The following is a 17015-nucleotide window of genomic DNA, read 5'->3' as shown; positions in this document are numbered from 1 at the left end:
CATTGAAATAGTTCTTAAAGCGAACTGGATAACAGTCACAAGACATTTGAGGATGAATAAGACATGATTAAAAAAAAGAAGATAGGCAGATAAGACCTTCTTCTAGGTTTCAGGCTGCCTATTGGCCTTCCCTATGTTCATGTTACACAGGAACCTGAAGCACCTAACAGATCTCCATCTTCCTGAGAAAGCTTGGCTCTCCCCAGTGGTGCCTATTCTTGTTAAATGGCACCACCCACTGTCCACATCAGAACACCGGGCAGTATCCTGTGTTTCTTCTTCCTCTAACATCCTCAGATATCCAGTTACTTACAAGTTATCTTATCCCTCCTAAGAATTTCTAGAACCCGATTTCTTCCATCTGTGCGACTACCTACTCTCAGCCACTATCATCTTTTCTAAACTACTGCAATAACCCCCTAACTCCTTTGTTACCCCATTTCACTGGCCTCCTTCTAATCTTTTCTCTTCACTGTAATCAGAGAGATCTGTCTACAGTGTAACCTTCCGAAGTCTCTCTCCTACTCAGAAACGTGTATGGCTTCCCATTGCCTTTACCATAAGCTCGAAACTCATCAACATGTTGTAAAGGCCTCATATAACCAGCTCCTGCTCCCTTCTCCATTACCCTCCCCGAACTGACACTCGAGGCACACCTAAGGAGATTGGTCAGCCCTTCTCTCACTCTCCTCTCCAGAGCCTCTCCTGCCAGCATCATCTCCTTCTGCCACTTCCCCCTTTCCAAAATAAGACCTGCCTATCCTTAAACTCTCCCCTTAGCAGTCACTTTCTCTGGAGTCTGCGCCCTGTGTTCTCCTAAGAGGCTCTGTGGCATCGTGCCCCTCCCTATTCAAGGACCAATCACAGAAAGCTCAAAGTGCTTGTTTGACTTCATTCCTGACCACAGTATAAACTGGCACAGATGGCAGGAACTATAGCTCAGGATGCTGTCATGCTACGAAGGAGAAATTATGGACAATCTTACCTCAGGTCAGATCAAGGAAGGTTTCACTAGATAAGTGGTCCTTCAGACAAATCATTACAAATGAGAGTTTTCAGGGATACTGGCTGTCATAAGTTGGGTGTCTTGGAACAAAAGGAGCATCATGAGGAAAATGAGAAGCCATTAAGCAGTATGGCAACCTATGGGGCACATGAATATGTCTTGCGGATGGGAGGAGTGGAGAAAACCAAATGAGGGTGGAGAGTTCAGCAAGGATCACACAATGAAATTCCCTTAAACCTCATCCAACAGATTTGGCCTTCATATTTAGACAATGACAGGTCTTAAAAGGATCATAAGCAATAGGACTTTAGAATATCACTCTGAATTCCATGAAGACTACAATTACAAGGTTACCAGGGAAGTGGAAAAGAGGGAATGACCAGGACACTATGCAACCTTTTAGTCGGGAGACGTGGGTCTGTCTAGGGAGACACAGGCACAATGGAGAATACCTGCACAGTAGAGCCTTTAAGCCCTGGGCTTAGATGAACCGGCACAGAGAGAACACAGAGCAAGACACAAAAAATCCAAGAATAGATTTTTCTGGGTTTTTTTTTTTGGAAACAAGGTCTCACTCTGTCGCCCAGGCTGGAGTGCAATGGCACAATCTCAGCTCACTGCAACCTCCGCCTCCCAGCCTCCAGCGATTCTCCTGCCTCAGCATCCTGAGTAGCTGGGATTACAGGCAACTACCACCACACCCGGTTAATTTTTGTATTTTTAGTAGAGACAGGGTTTCACCATGTTGGTCAGGCTGGTCTTGAACTCCTGACCTCAAGTGATCCGCCCGCCTTGGCCTCCCAAAGTGCTGGGATTACAGGCATGAGCCACCGCACCAAGCTCAAGAATGGATTTCTAAGGTACATCGACAGTTAAAGAAGTAGTGGCAAAAATATGAGCCCTCAAGACAACTTAAAGGAAGGTGGAAGAATACCCAAAGAAAGGTGTCATAAGAGTCCAAAGAAGAAATATTTTCTTGAAGAAGGGAGTTGTCCACAAAGTCAACAGATGAGAAGAAAGGCCACTGGCTGTTGGCAATTCAATGGTCACTGCCAGAAGCACTTCCCTGAAGGCAGAGGATGGGAGACAGTGGGAACGAAGCCTGGGTACCATAAAGAAGTGGAAATTTTCAGCATGCATTGTTGTTTCCAAAAAATTGGTTATGAAGGAAAAGGGGACATAGGGTGAAGAGGTTGTTTTAATGATGGGGAGGTTTCAGCCAGCCCACATGCTGGTGTGAAAGAGTAGAGAGAAATGATAAAAGACCAGCTGGGCAGAACCAGAACCCATGTGGACAATCACAGGTTGAGTATATAAAGGAAAAAATTTGGAACCTAGAGTGAAAAAATATGTTGACAATAATCACACCCTTGACAGAGTCAAATTTAAAGGCAAGAAAAATTAAATGTGATTATAATAATAAAATTGTACTAGCAAATGGTAATTATTATCAAGTAATACAACTATACTTTTTGCATTTTGCTGCTGCACTTGTTTTATTTGTTACAACCTTTAAGTTTGTTTTAGGGAGTAAAATAATGCAGTTTATTTAAACCACCTATAAAATAAATTATGCTATGAGATATTGCTTAATTTGATATAACTGAAGAAACACAATAGAAAACAAAGGCAATAGAAAACAAAGGCAATAGAAAACAAAGGCAATAGAAAACAAAGGCAATAGAAAGGTGCCATGGAGAGAAGTGTTCAAAATTCCAAACTACTTACATATTTCATACTACTAGGTTTGTTCATACTACTATGAATATCCAGGAAAAAATATAAAATGCATTTTTAATATTAAAATAAACTATTACATTTAAATGTACAGTGCATACATTTAAAATATATACCTAACACACAATTGCCATCTTCTTTAAAAGGGTCCATATGGTTTATTCATTCAATCGATTTTTCACTCATCAATCATTTATTGATTACCTATTGACTGCTCTGCATACACCCTTATACCTAGGGGAAGGAGGAAGATTTCAAAAAGAAAGTTCCTGTCGTTAATAATGTACCATACTATAATACTTGGAGAAAAATCATACATATGTGTGGTAACCAGCAAAGAACCACAGAGAAACAAGGAGGAAAGTGAAAAGCACTGTACACCTTACTGTCTGCATATCTGTCAAAATATGTGCAAAGCAGTGGTTTTAGACAGAAAAGGATTTCTAAAGGGTTGTTTGCTTGCCATTTTCATGCATTTATTTACACGCAGTAAAAACTGGCTGACAGAAAGTAGAAAGGGGCATATTGGTAAGGAGGAAGCTGGAGACAAATATGCACGAGCCCAGATGAGAAGCATTCCACTTTTGTCACTTGAATCACTAATCACATTTTATAGCAGCCATTTAATTTTAATTTTTTCTTCCCTCATATTAAATAAAAATGTTAACAAGTTACCAATTAGGTAACATAAAAGCATTATGGGGCATCACCTCCCCAACTACTAAATTTTTAAAAGATAACATTTGAAATTACATTAACAATTTCTTCAAGTTATACTGCAGAAAGATGAAATCATGGCAAAATTCTCCCTGAAACAAAAGACAGCAAATTATCACATGGTACCACTCTTTGTCCCACTATCTCACTATGCAAGATTGAGATAGTCCCTTTCCCAGTTTTATGCCTGTTCTTCATATTTGAACCCATACAATCTGATTATCTGACATCACTTTCTTCTTTTAGTGCACAATTCTTACTATGGAAGATTTCAATATTCATGTGAATAACTCTATAGATACCTCCTCACTCTGCCTGAGCCCCTCTTCCTCTTTTCCTTCCATAAATATACACAACTGCACAATACTTCTATTATACATCTACTCATTCGTACTAATGACCTTGTCATCTTCAAGCACAGAGTTTCAGATTTATCTAATTTGGTTCCCCAGCTGTCCAGTTTGAAATCACCACCTCCTCCAATGGTATCTCTCCTCATTCACAAGAACATAAATGCCATATGAGGTGAGATCAAAAATTGAAGCAGTAACATCAGCTAATCCTTTACTGGGGAGTGCTCTAGTGACTCTTCATGAAATTAGAGTGGTGACAAAACATGAAGTACATACAACATTTCTTTATGATGGACCTGCTGATCAGGACATGAAACTTCCTAGCCTTAATTATATAGCTATATGCTCATACCTCCCTATTCAATCTGTCAGCACTACTGACTTCCATAAAACATGTCACCCACCCTTACCCTATTTTTTTTTTTTTTTTTTTTTTTTTTGAGACAGAGTCTCGCTCTCTCCCCAGCACTCCGGAGTGCAGCGGCACGATCTGGGCTCACTGCAAGCTCCGCCTCCTGGGTTCACACCATTCTCCTGCCTCAGTCTCCCAAGTAGTAGCTGGGATTACAGGCGCCCGCCACAACGCCCAGCTAATTTTTTTTTTTTTTTTTTTGTATTTTTAGTAGAGATGGGGTTTCACCGTGTTAGCCAGGATGGTCTCGCTCTCCTGACCTCGTGATCCACCCGCCTTGGCCTCCCCAAGTGCTAGGATTACAGGACTGAGCCACCAGCCTGGACTACCTTGTCTTGCAACTTAAGTATTAAAACATGGATGATTATTTGCAACATTAAGAACATGCGCTTTCTTATTAACTACAAGGATTAACCACATTGCTAACAAAAAATGCAAATCTCAGGTAAAATAATGTTTTCTATTTTCTCTTAACAGAATGGTGCAGTGATAGGGTCACAGACAGGTAAGTATAGGATGCTATGGGAGAATTCTGAAGTGGCAAACCAAGGCCTGGAAAATCTGAGAAGAATTCTTAATGGAGACATGACAAAAAAAAAAAAATTTAAGGCTTTAGCCAGGTAAAAGAGTTGGGGTAGGAAAGGAGGTGATCTTAAGATACATTTCACAATAACATTTTAGAACATTAAAAATAAAATATATTGGGTTAAAATACTGTCAACCTTACCATTCAAAATAGGGATATGCAGCTATTTCTGATGCTGAGAAAAAACAGAATGCCATTTTAAAAATTACATTCAAAAATACCCGAGGGCAAACATCTTCCTGGGATTCATGTGCAATTATTTGTTGCTTGGCAGAATATCTTATCACTAGCCAACACACCTGTTATGTCATAATATTTACATAGAAGAATCACGTTGTTCTTCTGAAAAATCTCGGTGACCTCTAAAATGCCTAAGATGTTTAGAAATGACGAAGACTGATTCATGTGCATTTAGAATTTAAAAGATTTTCCTCATGCCATTCTTGGATTTCCTTTAATATTTTTCCCATCCATTCCTCCCCTCTTTACTATGTTTCAAGAGTTCTGAATTGGGGAATATAAAAATATAAAAATGACCCCATTGTATGGTATTCTTTAGTTGTAGCCACTATTATTCTTTCTTTGCAGTGTTGTAAACAGACTCATGTTTCAGATCAGATATAATAATATAGATGTAGGAGTAAGGGCTGAAGTTAAGAAAAAGGGACTAAAAACCCTTGCTTTCCCATTTACTAGCTCTAAGCTTCCATATCCTCATCTGTAAAATGAGGATAATATGAGTTGTTGCCTTTTACTTATTTATTAACAGTTGTTACTTTGTAAATGAAATAACATAGTAAAAACACTTAGCCCATCACATAACACCTAGTAGAAGCTCCATAAGTATTTCTAACATTATAGATAAAATTGTTTTTGTTTTCCTTAAATATAGAGACTAGTTATAAAAATTTAAGTAAACAAATATTTTGATGCACTCAAATAGTTCAGACTCAAATGTTCTGTCACTTCTCAGAGAAAAGCCTTGCCAAAAGAGGCATCCAAAACAATCTTGAATAGTAGTCTGGCAATATACAAGATTCATACAGCTAGTCCTCTAGCAAACCAACTCCAACATCATATTAACATAATTAGACCAAGTAGAATTTATCCCAGTAATGTAAAGGTGCTTCAAAAATGTAATATACCACATTGGGAGAGGAAAGGGAAAAAAACACACATGATCAAGTTAACTGATTTTTTTTTAAAAAGGTATTTGACAAAAGTAAACATCATTATTTAAAAATTCAGATAAACTGGACTAAGAAACGATTTTCTACAAAATGAAAAAAGACATTTGCAAAAAAATGTGCAGCTAGCATCACACTCAATGTAAGAAGATTGAAAGCTATCTCCTAACATGAGAAACAAGACAGTATGCCTACTTTTACCACTGCTATTCAACATTGTACTGGAAGTCACTGATAGGTCAATTCAAAAAGAAAAAGAAATACAATACATCAAATCGAAGGGAAGAAGTAAAACTATCTTTGTTCACAGATGACACGATCCTATATAGGAAATCCCAAAGAATGCATAAGAAAACTACTAGAGCATCTAAATTAATTCAGCAAAGTTCAGGGTTACAAGATCTACAGACAAAAAATCAGTTGCATTTCCATAGACCGGGAATGAACACTGCAAAAAAGGAAAATAAAACAATTCCATTTATAACAGCATCTAAAAGAATACCTAGAAATAAGTTTAGCCAAGGATATACTTGTACATTGAAAACTATAAAATATTGCTGAAAGAAATCAAATTTAAATTACTGAGAAATTTACGTTATTAACAATGGAAAGACATTCCATGTTCATGAATTAGAAGGCTTAATATCGTTAAGATGTCAGTACTACCCAAAGCAATGTAAAGATTCACTTCGGTCAGGTGCAGTGGCTCACGCCTGTGATCCCAGCACTTTGGGAGACCAACGCAGGCGGATCACGAGGTCAAGAAATCAAGACCATCCTGGCCAAGATGGTGAAACTCCATCTGTACTAAAAATACAAAATTTTGCTGGCGTGGTGGTGCATGCCTATAGTCCCAGCTACTTAGGTGGTTGAGGCAGGAGAATCCCTTGAACCCAGGAGGCAGAGGTTGCAGTGAGCTGAGATTGCGCCACTGCACTCCAGCCTGGCGAGAGAGTGAGACTCTGTCTAAAAAAAAAAAAAATGAAAAAAAAAAAAAAAAAAGGATTCACTTCAATGCCTATCAAAATTCCAACAGGCTTTTCTTGGAGAAATGAAAAAGCTGATACTCAAATTCATATGGAAGTATAAGGGGCTCCCAATAGCCACAGCAGTCCTGAAAAAGAGAACAAATTTGGAGGATTCGCACATCCTGATTTTGAAACTTACACCAAAAGTACAATAATCACAACAGTGTAGCATTTGCATAAGGGTAGACATGTAGACCAATGGAATAGAACTGAAAGTTCAGAAATAAACCCATACATCTATGGTCAATTGATTTTCAACAAGGGTACAAGTACACTCAATAGAGAAAGACCAGTTTATTTAACAAACTGCTGGAACGACTGAATTTCCACATGCAAAACAATGAAGTTGGACCTCTACATCATATCAATTACAAAATTGAATGCAAAATGGATCAATGCTAAAACTATAAAATTCTTAAAAGAAAAACAGGGGAAATCTTTAGGACCTTGGATTTGGCAGTGGATTCTTAGATATGACAACAAAAGTATGAGCAACAGATGAAAACAACAGATAAATTGAACATCATCAAAACATAATTTTTTTTTACATTAAGGGATGCTATCATGAAAATGAAAAGACAACACACAGAATGGGAGAAAATATTTGCAAATCACATATTAGATAAGACTATAATATTGAGCATATATAAGGAACTAAAACTAAATAATAAAAAGATACGCAACACTTTGGGAGGCCAAGGCGGTGGATCACAAGGTCAAGAGCTCGAGACCATCCTGGCCAACATAGTGAAACCCCATCTCTACTAAAAATACAAAAAATTAGACAGGCATGGTGGCAGGTGCCTGTAGACCCAGCTACGTGGGAGGCTGAGGCAGGAGAATGACATGAACCCGGGACGTGGAGGTTGCAGTGAGTAGAGATTGCACCACTGCACTCCAGCCTGGTGACAGAGCAAGACTCTGTCTCAATAAATAATAATAATAATAATAATAATAATAATAAAAAGATAAACACCTCAATTAAAAAATAAAGAATCTGGATAGACACTTCTACAAAGGAGATATACAAATAGCCAGTAAGCCCATGAAAAAAATGCTAAGTATCATTAGTCATTAAGGAAATGCAAACCAGAATTAGATCTTACTTCACAGCCATTAGGATGGCTATGATTTAAAAGGAAAAAGAAAAGTAACAAGTCTTGGCAAGGATATGGAGATACTGAAACCCCCATACACTGCTGGCAGAAATCAAAATAATACAACTTCTACGAAAAATAATTTTGTGGTTCTTCAAAAATTTCAGCACAGAATTACCATTTGACCCAGCAATTCTACTCCCAGGTATATCTTCAAAATAATAGAAATCAGAGACTCAAGGAGATACTTGTGTACCAACGTTCATGCAGTATTATTCGAAATAGCCAAAAGGTGGAAAAAATCCAAGTGTCCATCAACAGATAAATGGATAAACAAATGTGGCATTTACATACAGTGGAATATTATTCAGCCACATAAAGGAATGAATTTCCGATACATGCTACAACACGTAAGAAATAAGTCATTCATGCTAAGTGAAATATGCCAGATACGAAAGGACAAATATTGTGTGCGTCCACTTATGTGAAATAACTACAACAGGCACATTCATAAAGACAAAAAGTAGATGAGAAGTTACCAGAGGGTAGGGAAAGGAGGGATAAGCGGGGAGGGGCTGTTGTTTAATGGGTACAGAGTTTGTTTGGGAGTCATGAAAACTTCTGAAAATAGTGGTGGTGGCTGCACAACATTTGTGAATGTAATTATTGCCACTGTACACATGAAATGGTTAAATGGCTAATTTTATGCTATATATCTTTACCACAATAAAAATTATTTTTTGAAAACTTATATAGCTGGTTATTTTTGTTCTTTGGCATAATTTGCTAAGCAGGCAGTATTCGACTTCACTAATAGTGTATAAATCACAACTATGTTTATACATTTCTAGATGGATAATCTTAAGACCTATCTATTTCCTCTTAAAATAGAACAGGTATGTAATAAAATTGAATGGATGAACAAACAAGCAAATTTATAAATACATGGATAGACAAATGATAGCAAGCATTTTTAAATTCCTGTCTCTGGATAAGTAACTTTTGATTTTTGTTGCTGTTGTTGTTGTTTTAAAACCATACTCAAATATTATTGATTAAACATTACTAAAGAATTTATGATTTTATTTTAGGAGACTGAGTAGATAAAAAAATGATAACATTTTACAAATACTTTAAGATGGTTTGTACTTAAAGGATACTTTAAGATGGTTTGTTGCTAATGATTTTTTTATAATAATACTCTATTGAATGTGATGCCATCCTATTGCGATGTTGTATGTAAAATCTCAATAAGCCCAAGGCAACCTTATGAATTAAATTTACTTTTTTTTCACTCAACTATTCAATAAAAATGAACATACCAGCATGTATTGCCACTTATTAAAACACAAAACACCTTCTTAGAGAAGCAGATTTATCACTATGCCAAAAAGTTAATTGCTTGTTACAATGTGTTAAGGAAAAATGTGAATTCTTCCTATCACCATTTTTAACACTATGAATAAAAATCATTTAAACACCGCTTCCATTTTATTTTGTTTCCCTTTGAAACAAGTAGGTATGCTTCCTAAAAAAATTCTCTGCACAGTCAAATTTCAGTTTTTATTTGGTCAAAATGGAGAATAATTTTGTACAAATAAATTTTTTTAATGGTAACATTTTTAAGAAAGGACAGAACAGCAACTCTGCCCCTTCTAAAAATCCATACAACAGATATTTCACTGGATGAAAACCCTTCAAATTCCAGAAAAGTAAAACAAAAACTTTGTCAAAAACATTTTTGTTATAACCTTATATGAGCATTTTGCCTTTACCATCTACATTTTAGATTATGTCAATCAATATTTGTCAAACACATCAACTGAATTACAGTTTCTCATTGGTTCCTGGATATAAAAAATCTTTGCATAAGTATCAGAGAAAAAAGTTCAGTATTCTTAGGACATATCTACAACACTAAAATATCTGCAAAGACACCGTGCTTTTCCTCAAATGTTTGTTTCCTTTTTTGTATCAATCTACAAGTCACATGAAATGAACCAGTGAAGAAACCAACAAGTCTGGTGAATGGTTGTGACCATATTTCCATATGTTTCCCTTGCATATTCTCTCCATGGAAACCCTGACACACCACTTCAAATCCCACCATCGCTGCTAGCTCTCCATCCTCCCATCTGGCTCTTCCAGCTGTCCCTAAGGCCCTCTTCATCTCCACTCCATCCTAAAATTTCTTCCTTGCTGCTATTCTCTTTAAGTTTTAATCATTTCCTCATCTCACTACAAGAATCTCCATTCAGCCTCTGACTTATCTATAAAGAGCAGGTGTGGAGATTAATAGACTTCTAGACCAGGTAAGCAACAAATGAGGTGATGGGGCCCACTAGACAAGACCGTGAGTGAAAACGTCAGGACATTAGCAGAAGCAGCGGACTAACTGGACCCACATGTTAAAATGAGGCACAACAGACACAAACACTTACTTAGCTCCTTGGGAATTATTTTGCAATAAATGTTGTTGAATTAATGAATGAATGCATTCATGAATAATCTATGGTACTATTCTCAAAATCATTCCAGGGATAAGTTATTTGGCACACATGCATCTCACATCAGAAGTAATCAGCTAGCACAGTGATAACCATACCAAGGCTCTTCCACCTGTAATGTGAGATACTGCAGCTTTTCAAGTTCTACATTAGAAACCTATATAGGCAGTTCAGTAGTCCTGTGATTCTTTCGGTTAGGGGCATGCTGATGTGCAGTGTATAGGATAAGTCATAGATGGCTAAACAGCATCTGCACCTCAATGGCAAAGGAAGAGTGACTCAGACTATTGTCCAAAAGGAGGACAGAGTACTCCAGGGCTTATAGACTGTTAATTAAATCAATTAGTTATAAAATTTTAAAGAGAACATAACACACTATTTCTATAGTAACTCATGTCTGCAAAAAATGTGCAAACCTCTTAAACCTCCTCACATAGGAACTTGCTTAGAATATTAAAATATTAGGAAAGTCTGTCCTTTTTTTTGTTCTGGTTACCAGTGGATTCTGTAAGTCATTTCTGTTTATTCATCAAAAAACATTTCCCAATGTTTGTAATTCTCTGACATTCATCATGTTTTAATACAATCAGGAAGAAATATTTCCATGAAATTATTGACTTAATATAATCTTACATACACTACTGAATGGTATTGCTGCTATAGTTTTTGAAAGGAAGGTTAAAACATCTGACTTTTATAAATCAAAAAGAAACAAAAGGTACAAATTGATCAGAGAATAAAAGCACATTCAAAGTATAAAAAGTCAATGCTTTCCTAGAATTCTTCCTGGTTAAACATACACTGTAATTATTTTCCTACATTCAGTTTGATACCGTTGGGTGCTAAATATTCATTCTTGAAACAAACCTGAATCAGAAACTATTCATCTTTTTTTCAAATAGCTGACATGTTGCATAAACAGAAAGTTTTTGTAGTTTTTTTTTAAATAAACAATACACCATGTGAACTTTGATTTATTATGCAATTTATCTCTATCTCTCTCTGCTATATATAATTCAGAACCAAATAGGACAGTTCCTATACCATTAATATTTTCCAGCTCCTTTTGGCTTTAAGGCTATGATCATTTTTAAATGTTTCAAATGTACGGCATACATTTATCATTAATATTATAGTGGCATCACTGCTATTTTAAACTCTAATATCTGGGAGTTCATAACTTGGCACATCAAACTTGCTAGACAATAATGATGAAACTTAGCTTGCTACAACCTAGTTTTGCAGTAATTTTTCAAGAGAAAAAAATAAAATGCAATCTAATAATTTCCAAGTCCAAAGATATGTGAAATATTTTTAAATAGATTCATATACATTTGAAATTACAGAAACATATAAGGTATGAGTTATTAGGCTAATCTCTTTTCCTCAATTTTTTGTTTGTTATAGAAAAGCAAAAACAAGCAATTCTGAAAACATCAAAACTTCTCATATTGATTAGAACAATATGTTCCTATCTGTTAGGAAAATAAAGTTTTTCTCTTACTAAAATTACATGATTAATAATAATCTCCTTTTTTTAGAAATTTATTAATCACATGTAACCTAAGCTATTACCAACACCTATTAGGCAAGCGGTCTATGCTAACAAAATCAGATATAAGTTTATTAAGTAGACAACTTTTGAAATAAGATGAACTTCATTTAACAAATGTACTCTGAATGTAATTTTTAATTTTTTTTTTTTAAGACAGGGTCTGGTTGTCACCCAGGTTGGAGCTGGAGTGCTGTGGCACGATCTCGGCTCACTGCAACCTCCACCTCCAAGGTTCAAGCTATTCTTCTGCCTCAGTCTCCCAAGTAGCTGGGATTACAGGCGTGGACCACTACACCCTGCTAATTATTTTTTATTTTTTGTAGATACGAGGTTTTGCCATGTTGCCCAGGATAGCCTGGAACTCCTAAGCTCAAGTGATCTGCCCACCGTGGCCTCCCAAAGTGCTGAGATTTCAGGCCTGAGCCACCGGGTCTGGCCAATTTTTAATTTTTATATGCGATCTCGAAATTGTTTTTTATTCAGTCGACAGCTTTTGAATATTTGCTACATGTCAAGAGTTGCAGCAGGCTAGGATACAAAAATGAGGAGACTCTACTCTCAAGTACAGGCATACCTCGTCTTACTGCATTTCACTTCACTGTGTGCCACACACACTGCGCTTTTTACAAATGGAAGGTTTGTGGCAACCTTACATTGAGTAAGTCTATCGGCGTCATTTCTCCAACAGCGTGTGCTCACTCATGTCTGTGTCACATTTTGGTAATTCATTCCATCTTTCAAACTTTTTCATTATTATTATATCTGTTATGTGGTAGGTGATCAGTGATCTTTGATGTCACTGTTACAATTGTTTTGGGGTACACAAATCATGCTTACATACAATGGCACACTTAATAATTGTGTGTGTTCTGACTGCTCCACTGACTGTTCTCCCTCATCTCTCCCTCTTCTCAGGATTCCCTATTCTATGAGACATTAAAATATTAAAACTAGGCCAATTAGTACCCCTGCAATGGCTTCTAGGCATTCAAGTGAAAGGAAGAGTCACCCATCTCTCACTTTAAATCAAAAGCTAGAAACAATGAAGCTTAGTGAGGAAGGCATGTCGAAAAGCAAGATAGGCCAAAAGCTAGGTCACTTGCACCAAGAAGTTAGCCACATTGTGAGTGCAAATGAAAAGTTCTTTTAAGAAATTAAAATCACTACCCCAGTGAACACACAAATAACACAAAAGTGAAAAGAGGTTTATTGCTGACAGGCAGAAAGTTTTAGTGATAGAAGATCAAACCAGCCACAACATTCCTGTAAGCCAAAACCTAATCCAGGGCAAGGCCCTAACTCTCTTCAGTTCTATGAAGGCTGAGAGAGGTGAGGAAGCTGCAGAAGAAAAGCTGGAAGCTAGCAGAGGTTGGTTTATACATTTTGGGGAAAGATGTCATAACATAAAAGTGCAGGGTGAAGCAGCAAGTGCTGATGGAGAAGCTGATATTCTTATTAGAAGCTAAAGCAGCTGGTCACTTTAAGTGGAAGCCAACTCTCATTTATCATTCTGAAAATCCTAGGGCCATTAAGAATAATGCTAGATCTATTCTGCCTGTGCTCAAGGAATGGAACGACAAAGCCTGGATGATGGTACAATGTTTACACCATGGTTTATTGAATATGTTAAGTTCACAGTGAAGACTTACTACTCAGTAAAAAAGATTCCTTTCAGAATATTATTGCTCGTTGACAATGCATTCGGTCACCCAAGAGCTCTGATGGAGATATACAAGGAGATTAACACTGTATTCACGCCTGCTAACACAGCATCCATTCTGCAGGTCAAGGAGTGATTTTGACTTTCAAGACTTACCTACGTAAAAAATGGATTTCATAAGACTATCACTGCCATAGGTAGTGATTCCTCTAATGGATCTGGGCAAAGTCAGTTGAAAACCTTCTGGAAAGGATTTTGGATGTCGTTAAGAACATGTTTGATTCATGAGAGAAGGTGAAAATATCAACATTAACAGAAGATGAGAAGAAGTTGATTCCAACCTCATGGATGACTTTGACATGTTCAAAACTCCAGTGAAGGTAGTCATCGCAGATGTATGGAAATGAACTCGAGTTAGAAGTAGAATCTGAAAATGTGACTGAACTACTGTAATCTCACGATCAAACTTGAACAGATGAGGAGTGGCTTCTTATGGATGAGCAAAGAAACTGGTTTCTTGAGATGGAATTTACTCCTGGTAAAGATGTTGTGAACATGGTTGAAGTGATAACAAATAACACAAACTTAATTAATAAAGCAGCAGCAGGATTTGAGAGGACTGCCTACAATTTTATAGAAGTTTTACTGTGGATACAATGCTAGCACATGGCATCACATGCTAGAGAAATCTTTCATGAAAGGCCAAGTCAATCAATGGGGAACACTTCATCGTTGTTTTAAGAAATTGCCACAGCTACCCCAAACTTCAGCAATCACCACCTGATCAGCCAGCAGCCACCAACATGAAGGCAAGACCCTCTACCAGCCAAAAGACTGTGATTCCCTGAAGGCTCAGATGTCTGTTAGTATGTTTTTAGCAATAAAGTATTTTTAATTGAGACATGTACATTGTTTTTATAGACATAAGGCTACTGCACCCTTAGCAGACTGCAGCATAATGTTAACATAACTTTTATATGCACTTGGAAACCAAAAATATGACTCGCTTTATTGTAATACTGGTTTTGTTGTAGTAGTCTGGAACTGAACCTGTATTATCTCCAAGGCATGCCTGTAACTCTCAGTATAGAGATAGTTTTGTGTTTTAATTCATCTAATCACATTTAAGAAATTATCATAATGTGCATCCCCTCTGCCCAGCAAAGATTCCACAAAGCATGACTTTCCAATTTTTGTAAGTATGTCAAAATCCCCAAACCACAAAACTACACAATGTATCAGAAGTTATGTACGAGGTCACTTTTCACTGATGTAAAGAAAAGTTTTCCAGATAAGCTGCTGTGACCTTTCGAGAATCATGTACCGACAAGGTCTCATAACTGAGACTAAAACTTAGGTATAATTTCAATTCAGTAGTATTTTCTCCATGTTAAACTGCTTTCGTACAAAAGCTTATGACTATTCATTTGCATAACACAGAAGCAAAACAGCATTTTGAAAACCTGGCAGCCTTTCTGTATTCATGGCCCACAAATTTCTTACATACAATCCCCTCAATTTTAAATTTCTGTGATTAATCATGTAATAAAATCCTAACAAAAATGAAACGCATTGGTAAAGATATTAAAATACTATATGCTTTATCCACTCTCAGATTCGTGTTTGGTTTTTGTTGAGACAGCGTCTTACTCTGTCACCCAGAATGGAGTGCAGTGGCACGATCTAGGCTCACTGCAACCTCCGCCTCCTGGGTTCAAGCAATTCTTCTGTCTCAGCGTCCCAAGTAGCTGTGACTACAGGTGCCCACAACCACTCCTGGCTAATTTTCATATTTTTAGTAGAGAGGGGGTTTCACCATGTTGGCCAGCCTGGTCTCAAACTTCTGATCTCAAGTGATCCATCTGCCTTGGCCTCCCAAAATGCTGGGATTACAGGCATGAGCCATCATGCCCAGCCTACTCTGAAATTTGGATTGAAACAGTAGTTCACAAAAAAGAAAAAAAATTAAGTATTAAAAACAAACAATGAGATACTCAGCCACACGGCAGTGAACAAAATGTGGCCCTCAAATAAAAGCGTATTTAGAAAAAAGGGAAAGCTATCATTTTGCCATCTTGAAAATAGTGAAAATCCAGGTCATCAATATTTCCATTATGGATTCTTATGCCACTCCACCAAAGGGCTACAAAACTCCCAACATGCTCATATGAAGTATTCTGTAGATTACAAGTATTATTATACTTCACTTTTCTGAAAGCAGTTTTGAAAAACAAATTCGTCTTTTAAGAAAAACTTCTCATGTTACAATGTGTCTTCAACTCATGGCACAGTGGAAAAGTCAAGAATTCACCATAATCCTCTTTGAGAAAGACACAATTTTTACTTTCTTAGAACTTGAACCTGCCTTGGAGTTAAAGGTTCCAGAAAAATCACGGTTGGGACAGAACAGGAGGAAGGCCAACGTGAATGGCAGAAGGAAGAAGGGATGAGGACATGGGTGTGAAGTGGGAAAAAGGAAGCTAGTAGAGACCCAAGTGAAGGAATCCGGGGAGGAAAATGCAGTCAGGAAGCATCCTTGGTGCCAGCTAGGGAACTCTACACCAACTGCAGGGATAGCAAAGAGGGAAATGAGGGGCAGTCAGCTTGGAGAGCTACCACGCAAGATCTTTAGGAGCCTGGGGCTCCAACTCGGAAATGTCTCCAAGTAAGCTCAAAAGCCTTTTTAAAAATTACAAATTACCTCCTCTCTCAGACAGGCCCCTGTCTTTATAAGGATATGCTTCTCACAGCTTTGATTGAATTGTTCCATCTGAGGATGTCTGGTGGGGTCAGATGTCTGGTGTCTTTGTTTTCCTTGTGACCTTCTCTGTTCCTCAAGGCAAGGGCCAGTCTTGTTCGCCTTTGAATCCCCTTTAGTGCTTACAGCTGTCCTACACGAGGAACGCGGTCTCTAAAATATACTAAAGAGAACTGCAACTAACCCAGCGTTTCTCAGAGTTTATCCCAACTTTAACATTTGCACATTTTAGAGCAAATGTGCTCCAGGTGAACGCCTCAGCCTGTGAGTCCAAGCTGAGTTTCCGTATGCAATCTTGGGTTCTTCTTTAGCTATGCTGTTCCCAGGTGCTCAAAGAGCCCAGAAATCAGTCGAGAAAGTAACACATAAGGAAAAAAATGCTAAATGAAAAAACAAGCCAGAAAAACTACAG

At 37.3% G+C, this 17015-nt stretch overlaps 1 protein-coding gene across 15 annotated transcripts in view; it reads right to left on the bottom strand.

Annotated features, from left to right (window-relative positions):
* NPAS3 (neuronal PAS domain protein 3) overlaps positions 1–17015 on the bottom strand; it is an 878459-nt gene that overhangs the window by 630848 nt on the left and 230596 nt on the right. The gene's annotated exons all lie outside the window — the stretch shown is intronic.

This window comes from Macaca fascicularis, chromosome 7, assembly GCF_037993035.2.
Source record: "Macaca fascicularis isolate 582-1 chromosome 7, T2T-MFA8v1.1".
Classification (NCBI taxonomy): domain Eukaryota; kingdom Metazoa; phylum Chordata; class Mammalia; order Primates; family Cercopithecidae; genus Macaca; species Macaca fascicularis.
Note: the sequence above shows the minus strand (reverse complement) of the source record. Positions and strands in the feature narration are given on the sequence as shown.